At 37.7% G+C, this 25,999-nt stretch overlaps 1 long non-coding RNA gene across 1 annotated transcript; it reads right to left on the bottom strand.

Moving 5' to 3' along the window:
• Nucleotides 1-24,856: 24,856 nt before the first annotated feature.
• Nucleotides 24,857-25,671, bottom strand: LOC135439609 (uncharacterized). Its single transcript, XR_010438122.1, has 2 exons — nt 25,426-25,671; nt 24,857-25,344 (listed from the first exon to the last, which is right to left on the bottom strand). It is a non-coding gene; the product is annotated as an uncharacterized LOC135439609 (long non-coding RNA).
• Between the last annotated feature and the right edge of the window lie 328 nt (nt 25,672-25,999).

Here is a 25,999-nt window from a genome sequence, read left to right as displayed (position 1 = left end):
TGGTCAAGATATTTTCTAAAACAATGAAGGTTTTCGTATTCAGATAGTTACGGACAGTTACTTTGGCGCTATATGACTCCTTTCCAAATTCGGGCGATGTTAATAAATGTTCTGGCGGAAGAAAATAAGAAAATACGTAAACTTCCTCAATTGAATTAGAATTTTAGAATTATAAACAAGGACAATAAATACGTGTTTAAACATCGGGTGAAATTATACGCTTCTTAAGTTGTTATAATTTTAGTTTTTATTTAAAATCTGTAATAATGGTATTTGGATTGTAGTAAAATCTAAAACTAAACAATTGACAAAACTCGGATAAAAGAAATAATGGCAGAAGAAATAATGGTTGGGCGACGCATCATCGTACATTTGTAGTTCAAAATTCAAAAACTCAATATGTGATTGATTTTTGATAGATTGTTCTGATCTGGCCCGTTCTGATTAATTTTTTTATATCATTATTAATACAAGCTTTTAGGCATAGTCATCTTATCCTAATCAACATCTTTTCAAACATAATTGGTGTGGGGACCTACGCATAATTTTCTAATTTAGTTAATCTACCTTAATATAACTTTTAATATGATATGCATATAAATTATGCCAAAATATTTTCGACCTGCTTAAAACAATATCTGTGAGTACAGACTTTAATATAGTTTATAACACCGGATAAGTCTGTTATAAACTCTGCTCATCAGGTATTTCAAGGGAAGAAATACCGGGGACACTCGAAAATATCCAAAGTTTTTACTAGTGTAGTTTACAGTGAATGAATCAAATAGATATTCTTATATCTTGCTCTTAGTAAGTCGTATGTAATTTTGTATTCTCCTTAGATTTTTCACAATACATGATGTCATGAATTGAAATGTGAGATATACTCTCATCAAGATAAAGAGTTCTGATAATATGGGTACGCCCACTGAGGCGTAGCAAATCGAACAAATTTAAATTTTGGACAGTTCAAAAGCAGACTATTGACGAGTTCCCGTAATGATTGATTAAATAATACCTTTTTTTTTAAATATAGTTTTTTAGGCGTCTTTTTGAGAAAATTTTGTTTCGTGTATAATATAATATAATGGAATAGCGGGTATATCCCGGTCTAGCCCATGAAACGTTTTGTGTTACATATTTTACATATTACCTTTTCACTAAATACGCGCCTGTGGAAAATTTAAATCTACCCATCTTGATCTCCACTTCTATTAAAAAATATGTTTAAAGTGCATCGAATAAAGAACCAAATGTTGAAATCAATGAGTTCTGCTCATGTTAGTCATGCGGTGAGAATCTTGAAGCTGAAGAATAAAATTTCGTTATTGAAACTTTTGACGCCCAAGAACGTATCAAACAAATTCTCACAAAGATCTTTGAAAATGAGTTTGAAACAAAAAGCTTTCATACAACCGTTTTCCGTTAATTTACCACAGTGTGGGTGAAATTAACGGTTTGGGCTCTGCGTTAATCACCAATCAGTCAGTCAGTGAGTCATTCAGTCAGTTAGTGCAAACAGTTGTATATATAGAGGTATTCCATTTAAAAAATGGGGTTTTTGTAGGTCTATTTAAGTGGAACAGTTCCCTTATCAAGAAAAGGGAAGACGTAGCCCTGTCACTGAATAAAGTGCGAAGTTTGAGGTGTTTTCGTGAATATTACTTGTCAGCGAAAGTTACATTTGTTTTTTTTTAAATAAAAGAGTTCTCTATTCAGAAGAGAAAGTTCGGATGCTTGTGACTGTAAGTACTTCCGAATAGAGCATTCTTCTTTTGTAAACAAGAACAAATGTAACATTCGGTTGTATATGCAAAAAAGGCACACACCTTTCCGACTACTTTCCATAATAAAAAGAAAACAAACTGAATTACTAAATAGGTAGAAGACAGAGGAAAGGGTTACTTTAGGTGCCTTTCAAATGATTTATGGTACTACAAACTGAGAGACGACCTTTCGCGATGCATGCAAGACAGCTAGTGACGTAAAATGCGGTCCCGAACACAGGACTTGATTGTGGCACAGTTTCGGCGTAATGTCGGTCCCAAATTAGTTCGGGACGGTGTGGTCCGGGGAAAGCGTGAAGTCGGCCCGTTTATGACCACATCATAAAGCACCCGCACTAGCAGCTCGAGCCTCAAAATATTTTGATTCTGACAAAGGTTATACCAAGACCATAGAAAACAAGCAGCTGGAGACTAAATTTGGACGAAAGGATTGCGAAGTGGAACTGTTCCGTGGGAGCAGCCCAACGCACAAACTGTATGTGTATATGAGAATATGATGTAACATATGTACATCTGTCACAACCACCGTCAATTGAACGCGCAGCGAATGCAGAATGAACTAATTAATGACGTGCGGGACATCGTGTTTTTGTAACAGTTTTTGTGGCCCTCCACCAAAGTACCAAGAGTGGGAGCTTGCGCAATGCCTGTACATCTTCCCCTCGCTCCGTCAGCCAGCCAAATGGCAGCAAATGTAAATGGGGGTGGAGGCGATAACACAAGTATAAGCGCAACGAAATGTGTTCATAATATTCATACATACACTGCAATACATTAACGTCAAGTGGAGTGAATCGGCTGAGCCATGAGGCATAGGGATAAGTTAGAACTCCTTGCCTATTACGAGGGCTTGTAGTCGTGGCCCGGCTATCAGTATCAGTCGAAATATGGCTTAAAAATAATGTAATTTATTCTGACACTTTCATAAAAAGAATCCGAAGTCTTGGCAACAAAACAAGACATTATCGTCGCATAATTAATGCCACATGTTGCAACTCGTCGCGGAGTGTTGAAAAGGGGTAGGGAAAAGAGGGGCGCCCCTTATGGCGCTGTGCGACATAAAAATATCCAGACATCTTGGTCTGAAGTCTTCAAGTTACTGTCGCTGCTGTTGTTGGCGGCACCAAGATATATCATAAAGCCATTCGAATTTTAATTGCCTTGCTAGAGCGTCGGCCCCAAGAGTCATTTCCATATTGAGCGCTTCTCATTTGAATAAATTTATCAACATGGTAATCAGCGACGGGAAAACCCACACGGTCCCACTCCATTCTAACTTCATTTCATCCTCATGCCATCCATTTTCCAATTCATCCCGCGCGCCGCTTGACTTCCATGATGTCTTTTCCTTTTTTGCTTTGCCTTCCATTTTCGCCGGCATGGCGCATGCGTCGCTCTGGCAACGTGGCAGAGACCATTAAAAAATGGGCGGAGCTAAGGTCGCCATAGCCAAGGGTTCAACGCACAGGCGGCGTGGTAAATTTCGGTTACCTCAACCTCAGAGTCTCGTGCTCAGTCTGAATTATGGTGAATACGTGCTGGACATACATATATACATACAAGACTTATTCCGCGGTATACGAATGAGATAAATGTATATATTTTAAAACATTAAATTCTGAATATGCCCTGTCACTTTGTACAGTTGGTATTAAAAAAAAGAAGAGATTTGATAATCTTTTCTACTCTTTTCTTGATCATTATCAAGAGCCCACTCGATCTAGATACGTATATCCCATTGTGCGTCCAAAGAGGCTGCAAAACTCCATTTGGTCTTGGTTCTTGGTCATTTTACAGGTGCAAAAAAAAATTGTAACACATTGGCGAAACATCGTCGACACAGCGGCGACACATCGGCGACCCCATATTCTATATATGATTTGAGCAACAAACTGGATTCATTCGGTCAAATTTATATAAAAAAGATGTATGCTCTTTGTAAAGCCAGTAGGTTTTCGGAGTTGGATATGTATTTAACAGGTAGCAGAATGTATATCAATATACATACATATATATTTCAGATAGATTACCTGCCTACTCAATTTAGCCTTATATGTCTGTTTCTGTGCTCGGTTGTCCGTCTATAAAAAACGTACCTCAGAGACAAAGGCACAAAACTCGGTATAAGGATTCTCGTGCCTTTTGAATTTTAGATGACACAAAAAAATATGTTTCATTTTTGTCCTGTTAGTCTATGGGACTATTTAATTTACGTATAAATTATCAGTATTATTAGGCTGAGGTACAAAGTCAGTTCTATGTAAAGGTATATTTTTGCTGTTCGCTCTCCGCTCATTCAATAAGATAATAAAACCAATTCATGGTAATATTATGTGTTACATTTCGCGAAAATCAAACAAACCTATTTTTATCATAACTTTCGAACAGGGAAATTATAAAACACTTAGACAGGCGCAGATATACACGAGTATATTATTTAAAGTATCAAGAGTTTGATTATTGCATTTGATGTTTCGAGGAGCACTTCTAAAGAACGATTGAACTTTCCGCGTGGAGCGTGGAGAGTCAGAACAACCGACTTCTCTTAAAAAAGTTTGTCAGGTAGTCAATACAAAAACGTTTTTTGTAATAATTGATTCTAACAACTCAGATCTTAATAAGTACATATATTCTTGATCGGGACGACGAGCAACCCATGTCCGTATGTGCTACACAAAAAGCTAGTTACATGAAATTATAGGCTCGAGCCTATCTTTTCTCTCCCTAAAATCTTAATATTAAATTATATTAATATTTGAAATATCTTATTTCTCATATCAAGCTAAAAATATTTGTAGCGACAGTTTAACCCTGGATGTAATCACTACGCTTACAATACATTACTCGCGTTGTGTGCACACTTAAACATGCATATACAGATCTTTCAAGGCATAAGTGATACATACATACAAACATACATATCGGGCTAATTAGGATTCTAGCCAAACGTACATGTCGGCCACAAAAAAGAGGCGCAAGCGCTTTTGGGGCGCCAGATGTACGAAAATTCTTGTAACAACTTTTTTTTCGACTTGACGCGTGTATTGTATGCTAAGTGGTACGGGATATTTCCTGGTGGGGCGCTCACGACTAAAATACGCTTACTCTCCTTTTATAAACTAGTCCTATGGCGCTCACGACTAGAGTACTAGAGGAACCTTTGACTATGACTTATAAAATTATTTATAGCAAACGAAATGTCTTTGCCAAATATTTTTTTGTATTATTAATTATTTTTTATTATTATTATTAATTAAAATAATTAACATATGCTGCGGCATTAAATAGCCCAAAAAAACCAAAATATTGCCCAAACGGGGAAATGTAAGCGCAAAGTAAACTAGCAAAATATTATCTTGAAACAAGTCTATTGGCCTAAAAACTCTTGAATGTAGAAGTGGAAATGGTCGGGGGTTGCATACCAGATGAGAGCTAATTAAGCGCTCTCTCAATTTGTTTCTTATTCTTTTGCTGCAGTAGACGCGTGTCAGTTCGGTTTGTGAGTTCAAAATGTGCGTGCATAAAATGATCCGCTAAAATGGCAGTGAACTTTGCCGAACCAAAGGCAACGGGAGCTGCCGAAATGGAGCAAATTTAAGTAAAATTAAAGAAGAGTGGTCTACTATGAAGAGTTCGACTAGAAGATTCCTTGCACCCAGCGTCGACCTGCCGTCGCACACATTCCAGCTTCCGTCCACACACTCATACACAAAATCGCACATGCCCACACAGACATACACACACGCCAGGACGCCAATTACTTAGCTCCACACTATGCAAAATACTTATGCGACTCAATAGGAGAGTCAATCTATCCAGTCAGTCCGTCGGTCCGTCCGTATGTATGAGCACGTCGATCTCGGAAACTAGTTTCCATGGGGTACGAAGTTTTTCAAAATCCTCGATAACTTGCCATCGGTTAATGAAAACAAAAAAAAACTATTACGTTAACTCTCGTTTAGTACACAGTCATTCAGAATATTTAATGTTTAGATATCTCCGCTCCGCCAAAAATTAGAGAAAAAAAAAAGTAAATCACAAAAGATTATGCCATAGTGTGGGGCTAAGGGAAGAAGTAGCTCAGTTGGCCGCAGCGTAAACTGCGCGTATGTTAATATGTAATGTGTAAAAAGAAAGTTTGTCGCGGGGCTCAGAGAATCTACTAGTATGAAACTTCCTACTAGGGCACTCTTACTGGTTTGTTCTCTCAGCGTTGGCGAGTTTTCTTTTTTCATTCATATTTAATAAGTTCGACCAAATATTTTCTTTAAAATTAGAATATAATTTTAAATACATATTTTTGTACTCTGTTCTTTTCAGTTAATACAGTTAATATTCGTTTAAATGCTTATGTAATGAAAACAAAAGAAAATTCCACTTAGGTTTGCGTAGTCTTACTGATAGGTAATACCTTGAATACATTCTTTGGTAAAGTCTAACATTTCCAATATTTACAGAAAGCAAGAGTATTCTAGTCGGGAGTGATACCCTGAAGATTAGAAGATACCCTGAACCCTGTGCCGAGCGACAAGCGAGTGAATAGGGTATAACGGTATTTTCCAAATTTATGTAACGCAGAAGGAAGACACCATAAAGTATAGAAATCCCAGATCTGAACAACGAACTGAGCCGATCTTGTCATGTGCTTCTGTGCGTATATCATACGCAGAAAGAGTGTATTTTTTTCAATATCCTTAAATTTGCTTATTATAGAAAAACGAATTTCCATTGAATTGAAAAAAACTCTAAAGGTAGAGTATTACACTTTGATATATACACACATTTGGGTGCCATATTTGGGCTCTGCGTTGGTATCAGAATCGGTTAGAACTAGAAACTTAACGTACCTCCTCCTGGTACGCGTAGATCATTTCCATTAAAAATGAATATCGGATTACTGTTTTTAGAGACTACAATTTAGTATGTATATCAGTGTATTACATCCAGAATGTTTTGCTTTTTGAATACCTTCCTCTGCTCTTGGGAATTGTTATTTGCTAACATTTCGATCATGAACTTATGACCTGCAGATCGGACAAGTTTATTAAAGTATTTCAATAAAGAATTTCATATAGTGAACAAAGGGACTTCCGATTGGAGTATTTTTGCTGTCAAATCGCTTTAAACCAGATACTGATTTTAATCGGTTTCTTGGAAATTGGGAAATTTATTGATAAAAACTTGATTTGGTTTTTTTTTTAAGTTTCTTAGATAAACTCGTTAATAGAGACGGACAGACCAAAAAAATGACTTCTGTGGCCTGTTGCACATATTTTCTCCATATTTTCTCTCTCTTATATATTTTTTAAACCATTAATATATAATAAATACATAGTCTCATCAAATAATAAGTCGAACCTTCGGTAGAACAAATACAAATATTCTATGTCCTATCGATGTTCAGCACAGTTCAGCAGCCGTGTCACACACCCTTGCTAAAGGCGACCTCTGGTGTTGTAAATTGCACGATATCTTGCACTCGTTGAGCTGTAGATGGCGTCCCCGTCAATCGAACCAATACAAGCATATATAAATATTCGCTCAGCTGTGGCTACCGCTCTCTTCCATTCTCTTCCGCTCACCAACACAGGCAAACAATCTGAAATGTGGTTGTATTGGTTGCTTCTGACTCGAATGTGTTGGTGCTGGTTGCTTTCCATGGGATTCTAAGCAGAGCCATTTTACTGGATCGCATTCCGAAACATTTGAAAAGTTCTGATGTAGCCAAAGTAGAATTTGAAATAGAAAATGTGCTGGGTTTGTAGGTATATAAATATGTACCTACTCATACCTATGTGCATATGTTGTTTCATGAATGATTTGTGTTATTAAGTTGACATAAGAAAGCATGCATCTAATTAGCCTGTGATAATATCTGTATTATGCCCCTGGCTGTTTATTTCAAAATGATTTATGACATATATAAACAAAAACTAAAAGGGAAATGCGTCGAGGAAAACGAACGAGCAAAATAGGAAAACTTCAATTCATATAAGAAATAATTTACAAAAGATGCAGACCCCGAACTCAGAATAAGACGTCAGCCTCTGCCTAAAAGTCAAGTAGTCAATAAATTTGAACAACAACGAGTTTTGAATTTTAAAACAAAAAACCAACAGATTACAAATGAAAATGCTCGATTATTTTCAAGTGCTGCACTTGGCCGACCCAGGGATAATAGAGTTGTATACAAATTGATAGGTGGGGGAAATTGAAAATCTAAAAAACAAAATGGAAAATACTTATCAAAACTGAATACGCCATGCTGCATGTCAAGTCGATGACTTGATTACTCATTTCTCAAGTGCAGGCGCGGACGCCCCACACAACTTTGATAGGGAAGAAGATAGATGCATGTTTGGGTTTTCTATAAATGGCTCTGTCAAAATAGTGAAAAGGAAGTCGTAAATAGTCCTGCTAACCAACATCGCATAACATAACAAATTGCCAGACATGTGATAGTCCAACAACAAATTTAAAATATTTCGTATTTCATGTTTTTCTGATTGGCATCAGCTGAAATATTTCAAGTACATATCATTTTTGGTTTCTCTCTGCTTCGTTTTTTTTTTATTAACTCGCAATTTTTTAGTTTCACTGAGCTCCCTAAATTCAAGCTAAATATTATCAACATCGGACTACTATAATATATAGCTGATATATGTAGGAACAATCGGTTAAAATTAAAGTTATTGTATCAACTTATTTGTTTTTCATGTTAACTTGAATCAATCCAGTATTTATTAGCTTTACTATTATGTTAAAACATTAAGCATTTGGTTTTTATATTAAAAATAGATTTAAAAGCTGAATATTTAATACGAATTATAAGACTCCTATTTGGCGTACTTGACTTAAAACTTAACTTATGCTTCTTCATTATGCCTAAGACAATTAACTCATTGTTATTTAGTATTGTTCTGATTATAACACAAAACAATGTTTCATACATATATCAAAATGATCCCGAAGTGAATGCCTTGAGCAAAATTGTTTTCAGAAGAAGAAAAACTTGTTTTAAGCTATACATGTGCGTTTATTTACAAATTATTTTAGCGAGAGTTGAATGACTGTGATCTGTATTTCTTTTATAAATTACTGAAAGAATTGAAAACAAAACACATGTTCAAGTCAACCCACGAGATGGAAATGGGATTGAGTTTTGTTGTCCCCTAACGAGAAGGGAGTTCAGACTCTCTCTCGGACTACTCGATTGAAAGATGGGACGATCCTGCATGTGGCAATCGCATTTTATTGGCTGTTGCTGCTGCTGTGATTCGCATTATTGGATTGCTGACCTGAAAACCATTTGGAATTAACTGTCTTACATTCGGCGAGTTCAGAAGTTGACCATAATTGGAGTGCTTTCAAGCTAATAACGTCAATAAAAGCAGCTCAAAGCAAAAGCAGCTAACCCATCCCCTAGAACCATACTTAAAGAAAAGACACTGTAAACGACATCTCGTACAAAAATTATATTTCAGAGCTGGCTGGCGCCCGTCGAATATGATTTTATTGCCGACGCTTTTGCTCAACGGGCGGCAGCCATCGCTTCAGGGGCGTGGCACATCGCAAGTCCAAAATCGCAAGTCGCTGCTGGCACGCCCCATTCCATTGCATTACAATTCATTTTGCAAATGTAAAAAACTTGAAATGAGCTAAAAGCAAAATCGCGCACTACAATAACAACACAAACTACACACAAGCATGGTCGTGTCTTAAGATTCATTCGTTTGTCCGTTGGAGCCTTGGCCCTAGTCCTATCCCAGTAGGTGGAGGTGGCTGCTCAAATGGCGCCGTGCCCAGTGCCACTTATGCCGCGACGGCGTTCTTACAATAGTGCGCCTCGAATTGCCCCCGGCCGGCGACCATAGCCAAGTAATGGCATGAAATGGTCTTTTTCCATTATCCAAATGGAAAACTTACACAAACAGCGAAGACAAATGGAAACAAGCCATGGAAAATAAAGAAACCGAAAATTTACTCGTGCGCGTCATTGCCGTTGCTATTGCTTTATCAGCCAGAAATTTCGCACAAATCGAGTCGCACTCAAACCAAACGAGCCCCAAGCCTCCGTAACCCAAACAGGCCTATTCTATAGAGTGGAAGACAGTGCAATTGCTACGAGCATTAAGTGCTTCAATTTGCTTAGCTTAACTTGGGGGGATTTATTAATTAAGAGTAGTGTGATTCCGGTAGTAAATGTAATTTTTATAGGAAATGCTCCGATCACAATTTCATTTCAGCCAAATGTATTTGAAATTAGTTCGTCCTAGGAGAGATATTTATAATACAAATAATAAGTTATTTCTGCTTAGCGTATTGGGCTTATTTTAGTTAATAATAAGCGAAAAACATAATGTTCTGTAAATTTGACCGACGGCGCAATTCAATTTTCAGGCCAGTTGTGTTCCTTTATATGATTCTTTTTATACAGAAGAAAAGGCAGAGCATATTACACACGTCAAATATAAGAATTATAACAAGACGAATAATATCTTTGTTATTTCAATCTGTGGTTAATATAGAATATGTTTTAAAATTCATCATAAGTAATTAGTAGCCTGCAATCGAAAAAAAATTGTATAAATATTTTATTATGATAGCCTATACCAGCTTCTAGCACATAGCGAAAGGCTTCCTACAACGCGCTTCAATTTCGAGTATACAGGGCGGCCTATTATTGATTAGATCTGCGTGATCTGCGCATGCAATATTAGTCCTTGCAATATGTAGTTCTTATAGTATCTACAGTGGACGCATTCATGCAGCCTTACATGGTTTGATCGTCTTCGCAAATGTTGGTGATCAAGTATACACATATTTATACATGATATGGTAGAAGATACTTCCTTCTGTCTAATATACTAATTTTCCCATAATCATAAAATCATTTTTTGTCCTGTATGACCAAAAAAAAAATTACACAGCTCACGCATAAATAACGAGTTCAAGACTTAAATGCAAACTGTGCATTTAAAGGCGGCAACAATAAAACGGCAAATAAAACAAATTCAAAAGAAAGCGAATGTCTCCCAAAATGGGAGCGCTTAGACACTGGCCGGCTAATGACTCAAGGTCGTCGAGACAATTATGATGATTTAATGGGCCCATAAATAAATTTATGGCTTTTAACTCGAAGCGCAAGCGCAAGCGAAACAGATATACAACAACCCGAACCGTAAAAAATCGTACATAGCTGGCAAAGATCTTGGCAAAGACGGTCCGTTGAATAGTTCATTTGTTAGGTCTGGTGGGACTTCATTGGACCCAAAGGGTTAACTTTTAGTTTTAGAATTATTTATATATGCGTGTAGTTAATACGATCTCTGTTATAGGTGTAGGAGAAAGGAAAAGATTAAACTAAATGTCGCATAACTTGCGTTTTTTATGGAACTGATATGGAAAAGTGAGAGGGGTTGGGGAGCTGGAATGGATTCAGAAAAGGTGGCCAGTGCCAATAGGAGCGGAGACCTCGCTGAAATTAAATTCAAAGTTTATCTGAAAAACTTGTTAATTTCAAAATGGCATTAACAAACATGTTGACAGTATCTCACAGAAATGTGTGGGTAGCTTTATGACATTCCGCATGTGTTTGTGAGAGCGCTCGACCCCAGTCACAAAGGGTTTGTGTTGTCAGCCGACACCCAAAGTAGCTCCTGCTGCGGCTGCTGCTGCTGACGGTGCACGCAATTATGGGAGGTCGCTAAGCAAACAGAGATTAGTTCAACAATGGAATCAGCAAAAAAAGCTAGCAAAGAGTTCAGCTTAAGTCGGCTGTTGGGATGCTTAGGGGCGTGGCAGCAACGACGACTTAATTAAATCGAGAAACGCGATAGGGTTGCCTGCGAATGGCTGGGGGTTGGCACGGTCGCGTTCTGTTAATCGCCGTCATTAAAAGAATATTGTCGGGCGCTGAAACAAAAAGCTGTCGGAGCACCTGTCGGATAAATTACTGTGTGTCAGCAGTAGGTTTTAAAAGCCTGAGCTTCAGTTTTGAGCATATCTGGTTGCTAGCGGTTTGAGTATTACAAAATTAAATGAACGCCAGGCTTCTGCACTGTGGTTAAAGCTTGATAAACAAAACATACATAATAATTATCAATTTTCCTATATTTCAAATGTTATGGTACAGCTATTGAACTTTTTTTTATATTTGTAGGCGTTAAGTTTTCATATTTGTGCAACATCTCGCCATATTTTTCATTTTGCTTAAGAAATATGAATTAATATCTATATAACTTTAATGAATTTTTTAGTTTTTTTTTTAACTTGATTTAGTTTATAAATAAATGTTACTTTTTTGATCGTAATATTTAATAATATTGATTGTTAAATAATGTTTAATTTATATTAAGCCTGTGCAAGCGAGACGATATCCCTTTCACTGAACTGAGAGACGAGGTAATTTTCACAACTTTGTTTCAATGTTATGCATCGTCTAGATAAACTCGTTGGGTATACCTGAAGTGGACCTCTAAATGCAATTTAACGTTTAGCGTTATATTAATTTTGTCCCTGGAGCTGTAATATATTCGCTTGCATATCCGACGGGGAACGAGGCAGAAAAACGGGGAACAGGGTGTCGCAGTTTCATTTGAATACTCTTCTGTACATATAACAAAGTATGTTTGAATTTATGCATAAGTATATATACATTCCCGCATGTGGACACTTTCACCTGCGCCGTCAGCAAATCCGATACGCATGCAGCAGCAGAAGCAGCAATAGCAGGGCTATGAAACTTTGTTAGAAGCCGTCGTTGTTGGAGCGTTTACGACTTATTAAGTTGGATAAACGTTAACGATATGAAAATGAGTAGAAATCTTGTGTGGTTAATTAAAAGAAACACCAAGCACACGCACAGAGGACGAACAGTTGACAGACCGCGTGCCCTTCAGACAATTCGGTCTTAAGCTTGCACCCAGCCGAAAATCCCCTTCTACCACTGTATGCTATGGTAATAAAACGCTGTGAAATATAGCACGAGCCACATGAAAGTACAACGCGGGAAGTTGGCAGTGAGCAGTGAGAGAAAAAACTGCAGCGATTTATGTGGCACGAGTTTCGGCTTGTTAATTGTTTTATGATGCGCCCATAAATCTGAAAGCGCTCACCTACGCAGCGAAACATACGGCAGGCTGCTCGTAAATAAGGCCAGGACACACATTACGGAAATATAGTCAAATGCGCTGTGAGGCCTCCGTTATACATCACTCAGTAATTGGCGTTCTTTCAACTTCCTAACACACCCTGCCTAGTTCCACGGTTTATCCAAACCAATGCCCTGAATCTTTGGATTTGTACAAAATTAGAACGATCTCCGAATGATACTTCGAAATCCATCATCAATCGTCGCCCAAGCACGTTGCATTTGTATACCATTCCTTTGTATACTATTCCCTCGCCACCAGTACAGGCTTGTGAGCCACGCCCAAGCGCATATCGTCGCATGCGTTGTGGAACAGCGGGCTGTGTATCTGTCGTATATACATATATCTCTCAAAAACACCGCCGGCAACTCGCTGCAAGCCCCGGCATGGCTGCTGTTCGTTCGGCAGCCATCAATTCCGCTGCCGATGTAATAAGGGGCGGACGACCTTTTTACAGCAACGTCCATGGCCACCACCACCAACGAATGCGCTTCTACCTTTAGCTACAAATTCGGGTCTGCTTCTGATTTTTTGGGGCGGGTTTTGCAGCTATGAAACACACTTCGAAAATAAATTGCCACAGTTAATATAATAATTTGCTGGACATAAGTGGGGTAATATGATATATATTTATTTTACATAGACGTAGTTCGTTATTTTTTTTTTTATTTCTACAAAAATTCAAGATTTTAACTTTTTTAAGCCCGTTAAAAATGGATAAAAATTGTGTTGCAACCCTCTTGTATGTAATATTCTGCGACCCGATAAAGTACTATATATATTATTGATCAGGCGAGAGCCGATTCGATTTATATATTCTCCATTCCATTCTACAACGAATTAAAAATTTTTGCTGGTATCATGTCCCGTTTTGAAAATATCGATAAAAATCGATTTTGCCATTGACTTCTTTTAGCATAACTTAAAAGCTATATTAACAGGAAAGCCACAATTTGTTTGCATTTCACGTATAGTACACACAGATAAGGAGTTTTTCTCTTTTTGGGTGTTTATATAAGTGTTGCTTCATTTTTTTAAGTGTATTATTATATAAATTTATAGAAATTTATAATATAAATATATAAATTATAAAACCTATAAATATATTAACTATAGGAAAATAAATTATTTCGAAATTGTGTAATTTACATTTTACAATTCGTTCGATTTATTATGTATTTTTGCATGTGCTTTGTAATAAATGATATCTTTTTTAATTGGTTATATTTATTAAGCAGCTTGTACGGTCTCAGCCCTATGCGGCGTTCATATGTCTACAGTTTGGAAAAGCGTTTTAATGTATGGTTTATGGTGTTGGAGCTGCAAGTTGGGGATTAAAACACTGATTCTGAAGGCTGTCAGGAAAGCTCTCGAAATGACTTGCGGTTAATCAACGCGCACTCTTAGTAACGGTCGGAATGTCGGGTCGAACTTTTCTCATTAAACTTTTGGCTCCAACCGTTGGCCCCAAAATATCTACATCAAAAGTTTTTTTTTTATATTTAATGTACTGGTGATGGGCATTAGGGGGTGGACTAGGGTAGACTAAGCATCTGCATCTCAACTATGTGCCAGAAAGTATCTTTCAGCGGTCGTAGTCGTTGGTTGCTTTTTGTTCAGCGATCGAGTTTTGGGTTTTGTTGTGGTTGTACATAGTACTTTGTTGTTATGACATTGTATTGTGCTGTGTGCATACACTTTTCAAATGGCAACGATTAGTAAAATAGGAAGGGAGAAAAATAATTTTTTAATAAATTTGTTATTGTAAATATTGATTAAATTTTGATTAAAGAATTATAAAATAAATTTGTACTAATTATAAGTTTTCAAAAAAGTATATAATTAAAAACTTATTTTTTATTTGCAGCGCTTTTTGTAACCAAACATTTATTTTCTTCTGAAGAGGAAAATAAATCTTCGGTGTTCTCTGCAAATTTTATTTTTCTTATTTACTTCACATTAGACTTGTGGTTTCTTAGAGCTTAGAGACGCTGTGTGTGGTTCTTGAAATTGAAATCTTTTATAAAAGTTTTTTCTTGTTTCTGAAATTTTGATGAGCATTGTTATTAAAATAACTTTTTTGTTGTCTGTCGTTGGGCCCAAAACATTTTTGTTTTCAGATTACCTTTAGCATTTGCCCACAGCGTCAAAGAAAAGTTCAATTTGCGCCTCAGCACAAGGCGAGTGGCAATATTCTTCTGACTAAATGAGATTACCTGCCGGCAGTAAATTGCTGTGGACTTAATTTTTGGCTTCGCACCTTAACCACTCTGCGCTTTGCCCGGCTCGCCCCCTGGCTTAAATATTTTAAGCTTTACACTGTCTGGCAAAATATTTCAATTAAGTTCGCCTTCTCCATAGCGTTTTGTCGTCTCTGGGGTATGAACCCTGTGTCAAATTTGGCCACGTCGCAGCTACATCGAATTTTTATGCTGGGACTTGTAACTTTGATTCGAAAATGGTCGGTCTCCCGCTGCACATCGATCTAATCTTGCATCTAATAAGCATTTTCAATCAACTTTTATGCTTGCGCTGTAAAACGTAATCGACCTAAGCGCGCTGCCTCTTTCCTGCACTCGTATTTTTGCCCGTCTAGCCCAGCAGCAAAAGCCATGCATACATCGCACAATAACTTAATCCGTAAATTTTATTTATTTTAAATCCGTAAAACCGTTTACAGGATTTCACGTGCGCCAGAGCGCCATAAATTTAAGTCCAAGCCAAGCCCCCACACTCACGTGAGTAACTCAAATTTCGCACACAAGTGAGTACCGAATACCTCAAATTTAAGTATGAGTTCGAGTACAAGAAATACCAAAAGCGTGTATGCTTTTGGATAGCCAATGCTCCTGGCAATCTACAATACCGATGCGAGAGCGCTGTACGAATACGGCTTTTGTTTCGCCCAATCAATGGGCGTGCATTTTTTGGTAAAATTCACATAACTATAAACCCAGATTACAGTGGGGCTTGTCGTATAAACATCTCTGATAGGCCTAATTTAATACATTATTAAAATATAAATGACATGGATTTAACTATTAGAAGAGAATACGAGCAAGCTGGTCAAAATTTAGAAAAGGTGGGCTTTTTAACAATAATTTTAACACAATAATACATTACAATAATACGTACAATACAATTGTACGTTTTTCAAAGAATTTTTCCTTGAATGGTATTTTTAATATTTCTTGAAAATCGCTTGGTATGAATAATTTGTCGCTTCTTACATACAAGCTGGGATAAAACATTAATGAACGTTGAAATAAAACAAGTCTTTATTTTATATATACAATATATTTGAAATATACTATAAGTCCAACCGTCGGGCATTCCTTGTTTTTAACTGGTTTTTTAATTCTCCTCTACGAACATTTTTTTTAAATTATAATATTATTATTTTAATATTTACCAATGAAAATAAGTGATAGTTACCAAAGTAATCTTACAATAATCTCTATATATAAAACTGTTTGTCCTGACTGACTGACTGACTGACTGACTGACTGACTGATTGGTGATCAACGCACAGCCCAAACCGTAAGAGATGGGAAGCTGAAATTTTCACTGTAGTTACCTTATGTAAAGTAGGTGCACGTTAAGACGGGGTTTCGGGAAATTCCACTCGCAAGTGTGGAAAAATCGCGAAAAACGTTTGTATGTAACTTTTTTGTTTACCATCCGATCGGCCTCAAACTTATTTTCAAAGATCTTTGTTAAAATTCATTTGAGGGGTGTTTCGCACTTTTCGGAAAACCCATTCCTCCGTGGTGGTAATGGAGGTCAACGATTTGGTGGGTGACGTTTCGCGCTTAAATTCATTTCCAGAGATCTATAAGAAAAATCATTTGATACGTGTTTCACACTTTTCGCAGAATTCAAACTTCTTCGGGGGAAATGCGATTTAAAGATTTTTTGGGCGAAGTTTTAAGTTGTGTCCGATTTGCACAAACTTATTTTCAAAGCTCTACATAAGAACTTAATAAATACGTATTTCAGCGATTTGGGAAATTCCACCCGCAACAGTGGTAAATTGGCGGAAAACGGTTGTATGAAAGTTTTTTGTTTACCATCCGATCGGCCCCAAACTTATTTTCAAAGATCTTTGTTCAAATTCATTTAAGGGATGTTTTACACTTTTCGAAAAATCCGTTCCTCCTTGGTGGAAATGAAGGTCAAAGATTTGGTGGGTGACGTTTCGCGCTCAAATTCGTTTCCAAAGATCTATAAGAAAAATCATTTGAGACGTGTTTCACACTTTTCGCAGAATCCTTTTCTTTTTCGGGTGGAATGCGCCTCAAAGATTTTTTGTGCGAAGTTTTAAATTGTGTCCGATTTGCTTCAAACTTATTTTCAAAGCTCTACATAAGAATGTAATGAATACGTGTTTCAGCGATTTGGGAAATTCCACTCGCAACAGTGGTAAATTGGCGGAAAACGTTTGTACGAAAGTTATGTGCTTACCGTCCGAACAGTTTCAAAATCCTTTCAAATTTTTTTGAGAACTTTGATTTTATAACATACGTGCCACGGGCAAGGCCGGGTTATACCCGCTAGTTCTCATATATATTTCTATGTGAATCTAAAGAGATGTGTATTTTTATGCCCTGAACCCATTGAAAACGGGTAAAAATGGTGTAATGTTTTTGTGCAAATGTATGTAACAGGCAGAGGGAAGCATCTCCGACACCATAAAGTATATATATTCTTGATCAGCATCAACAGCCGAGTCGATCTAGCCATGTCCGTCCGTCTGCCTGCATGTATGAACGCAAGGATCTCAGAACCTATAAGAGCTAGAGACTTTTAGCTGTACGTCCTTCTAGTGCCTGCGCAGATCGAGTTTGTTTCCGATATTCGATAACTTACTCCGTTTCCAAGTAATCGATAAAATCGATATCGAAATCCTTTTATTTGAGCAATTTTTTTAAATAATAAGAGCTAAAGTCACCAAACTTGACATGTAGCTTCTAGAATAGTATATATATGTCAATTATCTTTCATTTTATAGCTATCACCACCTCCCCGCTACAACCTCATAGCTATATATCAAGTGAAAACATCAATTTATGCTGCGCACCAATATACGCCACAATTTAAATGCAATTGTCATTTTAGAATATACGAATATTTTAGAGTACAATGACATCTGCTGATAATTTCATTAAGATCGGTTAAGATACACAAAAGTTATGTTAAGTTAGGGAAATTGGTTTTCTTTCTGGCTGGTGTGGCTGTTGGGTAGAGGCGGGGCGGCAAGTAGTGCGGTTAGTTGCGAGTTCGAACCCTGCCTAGGGAACTTTTTTTTTAATTTATCTTTGTTACTACTAAACCAAACGAGCGCGTAGCTCGAGCTGCATTTGGTGTTGGAATAAGAGGGTTCAGGGTATCCCCTAGTCGGGTGGTCCCGACTAGAGCCTCTTGTTATTTTTATTTTCCTTTTTATATTTTGCTCCAAACGTTGTTTTTTTTTCCACTGTACCACTTGGCGTTGCAATTTCAAATTTATTGAATTACCATTCGCAGCCACAAATTTACAGCAGGAATAACCTGAGCAACTAGCAGGAAGCTCGGGCTATTCTGATTTTGCCGATACACCACGTCCTTCCGGCCAAAGGAGCTGCGTCAACGAAATCCAAAACAGCCCAATCGTCGAAGGCGAGCACTTACGAGAATATTTTTTTTTAAATCGCCAGCCATTTTGTTACTTTTTATCCCTTTCACGTATTTGATGCGTTTCATTTGATTATTTGCCTGCGTGTTGGGAGCGAGCTGAATACCAAAAACAAAAACCCATTTCATGCCAAGCAACCACAAGTGGCTTCAGGCCAACAGGCAGTCAGGCAACCAACAGGCAGCCACTTGAGATTGCAGCGCCACTCTGATCCGTGTTTCACTTCGTTGCTCGTAATAACACGCTTTGATAACTTTCATGGCTCATAGCCGGCCGCCTATTGCACGCTCCTGATCCCAATCCTCGTTCCTTTCCCTCTCGCTCATTTTCATTCCCATGGCCACCAGCATCTAACAGGGGCGTTGACTTCATCAATCTGTGCCCCCTCGACAGATTGGCTTCGTTAAACTTTATTTTAAATTTATACTCGTATTTTGTGCTCAGCTCCAATTTCAAATTCTAGGCGGTACTCAAGACATGTATCACCGCGACCCTGGCCTGGCGTATCCTTTCGCTCATTGCCTGCCTATATTCATTTTGCTTGGTTAATGGACATGAAAATTAAACCCCCACTTTTAAAACTTCCGCACTTCGCCATTGTGTTTAAGAATCTTCTACGGCTTTCACGATTAAACTCCACTGTAGGAGGAAGGCGATTTAAGAGACTCCATTTGTTTGGAAAATAATAAGCAAGATGCTTAAATAAATAACTATTTGTTCGAGTTCGCAGCCTCCCATTTTCCATTTGCAGCTGTGCAGATATATGCGACCAGACAAATGCAAATTTCACTCAGAGGGCGGTCGATGAAAGTGTGCCTCCTACCCAGAAGCTAAGAACTAACAGACCGCACAATTCGCATACACACACACATGCGCTTATGCGAATATATATTGCGGTATACACAATTACCATATAATCGAATATTTATTGGCACTGCATGCGACAATTGTCCGTCCCGTCGGCCCGCCGCAGCCATCGCTTAGCTCAGCTGCCTCAGTTTCGGTTTATGGCCGCGCTTTTGCGATTTTTACGGTTTTATAATGTACGCCGCTGATTATCATGCATGATATGCGAATTAAAATTTTACAATTTGCCAAATGCAAAATACATAGGCAGATACACAGATACAGGCTCGGAGACACAGCTCTCAACATTGGTTCACCCGAACCTGTCGCTTTAATGCTATTGCCATCCATTTTAATGAGGGAGTCGACGGAGAATACAGCAATCCTAAACGAATTTCAATAATGATTCAATTTTAATTTGGATGCTCGACTGTATTCGCCAGGTCGACTGCGTTAACTAGCTCGGCTGGCCTAGTCTTAATGGAGTTTTAATGCAATCGTGAAAGCGATTGCCCCTAAGCGCTCTATTACGAAGGCAGTCGGCCTTAAATGGTTGCAAATCGGCTGGTTAAAGAGACTCACTTATTGACCTTAGTGGCCAGTATTGGCGCGCATATCAAATGACTGGAGCTGGGCCTATCTACAGCAATGCAGCTTAGGAGTTACGAAACACAGCTCATAAGACGCTGATGTTTCCGCTTCTTTGAGCACTACGCGAGATGAGTTGAGGTGATTATTTGATATCAAATCTTCAGCATAATATTTCTTTTGAATACACTGCACAAAATCTAAACGCAAATAACTGTTAAGTAAATTTTAAAGATTCGAGTTTTTCATATCGGCAGACCGATAGGTTTCGGACTGATTGACAAGTCGTAAGAGTAGTTACAATTTGTGATGCAAGTACACAGTGCCGCAATATTATTTAATATTAATAAGAATATCAATAACAATTTTCTGGAAGATTGGTTAAAAACATTTAAAAAACTATAAAAACTATAAACTATAGTTTGAAATATATCTCTCTTCATAAAAATGTTTGTCCTGACTGACTTCATCGATTTTTTGGGCGAAACTTCCCGTTATATCCGATTTGGACCTACACAAAAATTAAATAAATTCGTGCTTCGGTATAACCGGTTGGTATAACCGTTGTATAACAACGAAAACAATCTATTTGACACATGGTTTTAAAAGCATAATTCAAAAATTATAGTAGCTAGATACACTAAAGAATTTATGTAAGCTATTGTCTATAGATTACAAATTTTTTTTTTTTTTTTGGTACTCCCCTAAATTTGCACGTAACTCACTCTTACATATAAATATCTTTTTTCATATGCCTTTGTCTAGAAAAGTTCAGTTACACTAAACATTTTTGGGGTATTTATCGCAATTTGTTAGAAAAGTGCATTAGGCCAAACGATTCGTTCAACAGCTGTGGCTTTTGGTCTCCTTGACGCCATTTGACCCAATACGACTCTAGGTTTTAGATTCCTTTCAGTTGAGACAAAGGAAACTTTACAACGCTCGATTGTGTTATTGATTTGTATAAAGAAGAGCTGCGGATGGATTCGGGAGAAATCAATTCCATATTCAGCGCACAGCGCAAAATTTCAATATGTGGCATTTCTTGCTGTTTTCAATTTACAGCGTTCAACATCCAACAGGAAACGTGTCTCGTGCGTTTTATTTATGAAAAACAGAACCCAAAAAGTTATGGATGCATAAAGTAAGAAATTGCTCCAGCCTAGATAAAACTTGTGGGGTGGGCAGCAAAATACACGCACGCACGCACACACACACACACAAATAAAGAATCGAAATATATATACTTAGTATCTACATAAATAAATTTTGAGTTTTGGCCCTCGACTTATTGTGCAGTTCTCAGGGTTGCGAGAGACATGGAAATATATTTTCACTGGCCCCTGTGAATAAACAAATGGCGAAGCATAAAAAAAATGTATGAGAAAATCGAAAGAATAAGCTCTGGCAGAGCTGTATATATGTTATTGTTATTGCCCATGCGACATGCATAAGAAGTAAGCAGAAATGAAACTGCAAAGTGCTCGCATATTTATAAACTTGCAATTCGTATGACGAATCTCTCTCTCTCTCTCTCTCTCTCTCTCTCTCTCTCTGTCTATTTTCTATTTATTTTCTGTATTCTGTATTTCTGTATTTTCTGTCTGGTCACACATGTATATTGAGTGGAGCAGAGCATTGCAATTTAATGTTTTGAATTCGTTTCATTTCAATTTTGATCTTGTGTAATACTGAGTAAGGAGATATCCTGTGCTCAGTATCGAGCTGCCATAGCATACATTCGTACTTACTCTGCTCATGTATCCACAAAATTTTTTGCTTTACGCAGCAATTCATTTCTATATCCTTCACATTAAGGAAAATGTATTCTTGAATTTCTTCAAAATTACAGTTACGAAAGTTACAGTCTGATCTTTCACATACATACTGTACACCCGTTCTATTCTATAATGAATATATAAAACTCTGAGTCCTAACTGACGACTGATTGGTAAACAACAGTTTGCTTTGCAAATTCCGCCCATTTTACATGAGAAATGCGGTTGAAAGATTATAAGGACGAAGTTTTAAATTCTGTCCGATCAGCTTTAGACTTATTTTCAAAGCCGTAGAAAAAACAAGCAGCAAAAAAATAAATTTAATAAAAAAATGAAAAAAATGAAAAAAACGAATTAAAATAGCAACACATACACAGAGCACAGAAATAAGATAAATATATACAAAGGTTTGTCTTGACTGGCTGAACGGTTACCAACGCACAGTTCAAACAATAAGAGACAGAAATATGCAATTGCTGAAGCTTCTTTTTGAAGCAAAAGTGAACATTATGACGGGGGAAAATTGAATCCGTAAGTCAGCACCTGGGTAAAATGGATAAAATGAGCATGTAGATCATTGATGTCTGAGCGTCTGATTAACTAGCGAGAAATCGCCGGTTTTTATTCGGCAGCAATTGTCAATTTGTTTTTTGACTAAAAAGAAAATTTAAGAAACAACAATGAATTGAAAATGAATTGGGAATCATTTTGTCGTTTTGTCAACTACCAACTTGGTTATATATGTATGTATATATTGACAGCTCCCAAAGTGGGATAAGAGCGTTTTGTGTTTCGGTACCACTTGCAATTTCAACATAATTAATTTGACCTAAGCGACGCCGGGCAATTTCTTCCATTTATGTATTGTTATTTGTGTTCCATTATTCTTTTCAAATGAAATATGAATACTTGAATGGTGCAATTTTATCGGCTTACCCAAAACGCACGCTGACAAAGTCGCATCAGATTTTTATTGTTCTGTCTTAACGCATGTTAGAAGTCATCTTTGACCCCATAAAACACACATGTGTGTATATAAATATATTTAAAATATTGTGAAATGCCAACATCCTCACAAGCAAAGTTTTCAAAAGCGTCTTAATTGTATTTGTAAAATTAAAAAATTTACGAAAACCTTATTACTTTTAAGAAGAAAAAATATCATAATTTTTAAAAGAACGTGTTTATAACATTTTAGCACTGTCTGTACCTGACTTCCGAACAGGTACCATTTGACTAACTTAAGGTCTAATTTTAAATTAACTTAAACTTAGCGTATAACCTCCCATTGTGCCTAACTTCTTCGTCTTCCCTCAGCCCCTGTTGGAAATGCTTGATTGAAATATTTCGATGCTTATTGTCCCTTCATTTTATAAATTTTCGGGCATAAATGTAGGATTCAAATGTCATGCCTAGGCATGCCTCAAAATAATTACTTTTTATAGTTTTGGAGAAACAGCGGAAAGAGGAAGCTAACCAAAAGTTAAGTACTCTAGATCAGTGTATACTATACGAAGAAGTTTGGTATTTGTGTTATCGATTTCAGGAATCAGAGCAAGATATCAATGATTTGAAATAAACTTGAATTGCGCGTGCCATGGGAAAACCTAGCAACAAAAATTGTACAACATCTTTCCGGAAACAATTAAATGGCCCGGCCCATCATTAACTTCTGCTGCCAAGAGGATACAGAACTCGGTTAAAGCGTAACTTCACGCCAAGCAAGGCTCTTCCCATATTTCATATTAAACGGAACCCACCTTACTTGGGCTAGCTAGGGGTGCATATTCTAATCTCGAGGTACCAAATTAACAGCTTTAGTTCTCTGTTCATAGTCGCAGCTACTCCATTATTTTGTCTAACGTTAAACAATGAAAAACTTGTTTCTTTAACTTCTCCTTTTGAGCTCGTCTGCAAGATTAAGGTGTTCGGTTAGACCTTGTGGCTTGCTACACGGGGAGGCGAAATACAACTGGTGGGGCACTTTGTGCCTTCGAGTTGACTTGACCAAAAACATACAAATAACGCAAGTGTTTCTCTGACGCCTTCGGCGATCTGTTTATCGAATATTGATGTACCAAGAATTACAAACCTTATGCAGACCGAATGTACGCTTTTTACCAATTATTTAAAATATAATACACTAAAAAGTAATATTATCGTCGCTTGGGAGACCGAATGATCCAAAAAATAGTATAGTTAGCAGGATTATCGCAGAAAAAAGGCAAGGATTTGTGGTGTTAAGAATCGAACGAGATGGGAGGGTAGCTATGTGCACTTTGAGACGAAAATAACGACAATAACATATCCCATAGGGGGGTTGAGAGGGGATGCTAGTAGGAGGGGCTCAAGTACTTGGCAACTGCTGTTGCTTATGCTGCCTAGTGGCAGCCACGTCCAAAAGCGCCACCTCACGCCATTGCCAACGCCAACGCCATCAACGCCATCGTGTCTTTCTGGTCGTTGGCAAATGTTGGAAAAACAAATTTTTATACTTGTTTTTGCCCGAGTTAATATTTGTGTTTTATTTTTCACAGCGCTGCAAAATATGCGACTGTGTGGGATGTCGTTGTCGCATGGTGGCCGGGCCTAAGAGGGCTGGCGGGGTGGCGGGGATTGATAGTGTAGCTGTCGAACGTCGCTGCCGTTTACCATGCCCTGAGATATTCCGAGATATTAGTCATAAAACGAGCACAAAAATATATAAATTTGTTTGAGCATGCAGCCCCGCAGCTCTCACTCATCCATCCCATCACTCTACGCCGTCTGTACACCTCAGTTTCAGAGTTAAGAAGATGGCGGCCAGGTCGTGCCGTTTTTATACGAGCTACTGCGTCCGCGTCCATGAAACTGGAAACCTAATTTTCTAGGGTAATCCTTGGCAGCAAAAGGCCAATGCTCACTTTGCTGTTGGGAAGATGGTTTGGTCTGCCCACCTGCCAACATAAATTATGCAGATCCTGCATACGTGCTTAGATGTAATTTTTCCCGACGTCGTGCACCCATAAAGGTTATACAGATACACACATGTATGTAAGGATGAGGAATATACTCAAAAATAAGCACATACGGACATACATACGTATATGATTGCTTGTGACTACGTGTAACAAGTAAAATGGTTTCAAAAAAAGTTTGCCCTGTATATACATATGTATATATATCTACTCGATAACACACATACATATATATACGTAAAAGTATTCGTGTATGCCACTCAGCTGGAGTAGAACCAACAGGCAACTGCATAAAAAGTTTTTGTCTGAAATTGCGAAAAAGCCAGCCAACCGAGATCAAAATCCTGTCAGCTAGTCTTGTAGTCCTGCAGCAGTCCGGCAAACCTCGCCTCGTTTATGTACGAAGTCAGCCAGCGTGTCCAGCATTTGGCTTATCCTTGATGAAACTAATCCCAACTTCGCCATTTTTATATGCATGTACTTCTGTGCGCAGCACACAAAAACTTTTGGCCAATCTTTTTACGACTTCATTTGCCAGTTGGCAGTTGGTGGTTGACAGCGCTGGGAGGTGGGTGAACAAGAGCAGCACGAAAAGTAATAAGTCACCGAGTCACGACAATGCCACGTTCTTAAGTCACCTACCCCCTCCCTCCTTACTTTCTTTTATTACCTCCCTATCTTTGCATTCGATTTTTTTGTCGTGTAAATTTTAGCTTGCACTGTGCAACAGCGTATTCGGTTGACGTCATAATTATACTTTTCAAAAATTTGAACAAGAAAAAGAATTTTACCAAGCTGATAGACTGACGCAGATAGTGACTAAATTTGGACCAAAATTTTCAATTTTCAAAAAAAATCTTTAATTACAATTTTTTGATTTCTATGAAAATGAGTGTCTTCCGCTTACGTAAATAGTGCTCGGTTCCTTTTTGTTAATTTTTTTTATCATTTGGCATGTTTCACGGTGTTGTATAGCGTTTGATGCAGCTGAAAATGATTTCATTCGGACCCCACCTTAATTAAACTAAACTTTTTTATATGCGCTTAGCCAACTGGCGCCTCTTGCCTTGCCCTAGCTACAGCTCCTGCCCCTCTTGCAATTTCGCGCTGGTTGCATTTCAAGTTTTGTAGCCGTGGCGTTTAAGGCGGCGACGAGGAGAAGCTGTCGTAAAAACCAAGATCGCTGTCCGCGCTGCTGGAGCCAAACGAAATTTCG

The sequence above is a fragment of the Drosophila montana genome, unplaced genomic scaffold (assembly GCF_035044405.1).
Source record: "Drosophila montana isolate Dmon_TW-CO22-7 unplaced genomic scaffold, ASM3504440v1 contig_599_1, whole genome shotgun sequence".
Taxonomy (NCBI): Eukaryota; Metazoa; Arthropoda; class Insecta; order Diptera; family Drosophilidae; genus Drosophila; species Drosophila montana.
This window is presented reverse-complemented; position numbering and strand designations above follow the sequence as displayed.